At 33.9% G+C, this 2,731-nt stretch overlaps 1 long non-coding RNA gene across 1 annotated transcript; it reads left to right on the top strand.

Moving 5' to 3' along the window:
• The first annotated feature begins 240 nt into the window (after positions 1-240).
• On the top strand, positions 241-1,979 carry LOC116142538. Its single transcript, XR_004130006.1, has 3 exons — positions 241-715; positions 1,403-1,496; positions 1,609-1,979. It is a non-coding gene; the product is annotated as an uncharacterized LOC116142538 (long non-coding RNA).
• The last annotated feature ends 752 nt before the right edge of the window (positions 1,980-2,731 follow it).

Genomic DNA, 2,731 nt, shown 5'->3' on the forward strand with positions numbered 1-2,731 from the left:
ATGGTGGTGGTGAAGTATTGGTGGAGGAATGTGATTGTTTGGAATATTTAAATGTGCTGTCCATCACCTTGCGAAGTTACAATGCTCTCCAAAGACTTTTGAGCTCCGTTAAGTTACAGAGTTGTACTCAATCTCTATTCCTTAACGACTTTCATCAGTCAACGTCGTTCAATATTCCAGCTCTAGCAACTGTCAAGCATCTTTGTGAACTAGAAATTCGTGAGTGGGGCGGCTCTGATATGGTGAAGGTAGGGGATGTACAAAAAATACAGGAACCATCTAGTTTCTACAGTCTTCACAATATAAGACTATCAAATTGCGACTGTTTGAGGGATTTGACATGGATCGCTTTTATTCCAAACCTCAAGTTTCTTTCTATAGACAATTGTGATGCGATGAAAGAAATCATTAATGTTGAAAAATTGGGTGAAGTTCCAAGGATGATGTTAGATCTAATCCCTTTTCAGAAACTCCAATTTCTTTGGTTATATAGTCTAAAGAATTTGAAGAGCATCTTTGGGAAGGCCTTGCCCTTCCCACATCTAAAGGAAATTTATGTACTTGACTGCCGAAAGCTTATGAAGCTTCCACTGGATGCCAATAGTGCAAAGGAACATAAAATTGTTATCAGGGGACAGGAAGAGTGGTGGAAAAAGTTGCAATGGGAGGATGAAGCCACTCTGAATGCTTTTCTTCCTTGTTTCAAATCTTTCTGGTATGCAATTTTATCTATATTTGTTTCAAAAATTGTTGATTACTGAATGTAGCTTGTAGTGTTGTCAAGATCGCTTGAAAAATTCTTTAAAATTTTATCTAATTAAAACAATAATTATTTATATGAGCATCACAGACTCATTGAGATCTCTTTAGATTATTAATTAATTACTTCCAATATCAAATCTAACCCCAACTGCCATTTAGGATTTCTTTAAAGACTTTTCAAATATTACTTGAAGATTGGTTAGACTGAAAACCCAGAACAAATTTTTCCGTTGTTTTGAAGTATTTGTTATTTCATTAAAATGTGAAGAGCATCTATTGTGGAGGCCTTGTCTTTTGCACATCTGAAATAAATTTATTTCCAGTGCCAGATTGTTGGATGTGAAATTTGCATCACTCGCTAACTAGTTTCTTGACATATAGAATGTACTTTATGTTTTTATGTTATCGAGAACAAAGAATTTGAATCTTCTTCTCACATAAAAAATATACTAAATTTAAAATTTGCAGAAAAACATATTAGATCCTTTGTTCTGGAATGGATAGATTATTGGAAGAATATTAAACAGATTTTATGTTTTTATGTCACATAGAATATACTTTATTATCTTCTTGCAATTACCATGAATCCGCGGACTTCAAACATCTGATCTGAAAACTATGTTTATTGAATTATTTGCAGATAAAGCAATCACAATGGTGAATTTATGAGGCACTGCAAAATGCTGTTGAATGTGGCATTAGAAGCTCTACTTTGTGGTGCAAACCTGTGGAAGGTAGATAAATAGGGTTTAGATAGTTAATATACTTAATTGTGTTCTGCAATTTAATTTAGAATGGTTATTGATTGATTACTTACATGTTCTGTTAATTTCCTTTGTTTAATAGTACAACTAGTAGCCTTTCTTTCAATGGACGTTCAAAACGAGGCCATTCAAAATGATCAGCTTGATAAGAGGAATGCATGTTGTATCACATTTAACCGCCGAGCGGCAAAGCCTGATACAGCTTTTGGACAGTATTTGCATTTTTATGTGAGTGCTACAGAAGACAAGCTAGACAATGCATGCAGCCTTTTGAAGGTCAAGGATTCGAACCTCCTGGATCAACTTTAGTGATACATTCTGCTTTACCATCAGTAGTCAGATTAATCTTGACAGCATGTACTCTAAAGTCTGTGTTGTAAAGATTTTTAAAGAACTAATTCAATTCTTCCTTTCTGTGCCCAAGTTTGATATTCAAAATGGGACTGTGTTCCAGAGGAGCTAGTTTTAGCTGTGGCGCAACACAAGTGACCAAATTTTGCACTTTTACTTGCCTGATTGGGTTTTTTAGTTAGCTTCTCCTCAGTTGCAAGTCTTGTTTAAAGTAGTAATTCAATACTTCCTTTCTTTGTCCAATAAAAAATCAATTATTATTCCAAATTAATAAGAAATTTAAAGTTCATCATGTAAACTAAAGCTACAGAGTATTGAAGAGATGATAGAATTATAAGAGAGTTCAAACCTTTCACAAGGAAGAGAAATTTCTGTAACTCATTCAATAGTAGGTCTGCTGGTTGTTAAACTACCGAGTATGAAACAACAGAAACAGATGATAGAATTATACACTGAATAGATGCTCTTCAAAGTTTAAAGAATTCATTTTGCTGCAGCCTGTTCTATGAACAATTAGAAGTCTAATGGGAATTTCATCGAAGTTCACAAGGCAAACCAAAATAGGAATTAAAAGTAAGAAAGAAAATGCATAGCCAAAGTTAAATATTATAAAATTCGCTTCATCATTAATAATTATACTAATCTTGTCCTTTGAGTGCGAAATATTTGTAAAAGTACTAATCCAATTTTTCAAAATTATAAAAGATTAGATCAAACCTTGGGAAAGGAGGAGGTATGGACCTCTAATACAGTTCTGAAAAAGTAGGCCCAATGGTTGTTGCACAACCTTTCATTTTCCTAGCTCAATTAGTGCCCTCACCCTCCGAGAGATTTGAAACAAGGAAGAAAAGCAT

This window comes from Pistacia vera, unplaced genomic scaffold (assembly GCF_008641045.1).
Source record: "Pistacia vera cultivar Batoury unplaced genomic scaffold, PisVer_v2 Contig1006, whole genome shotgun sequence".
Lineage (NCBI taxonomy): Eukaryota > Viridiplantae > Streptophyta > Magnoliopsida > Sapindales > Anacardiaceae > Pistacia > Pistacia vera.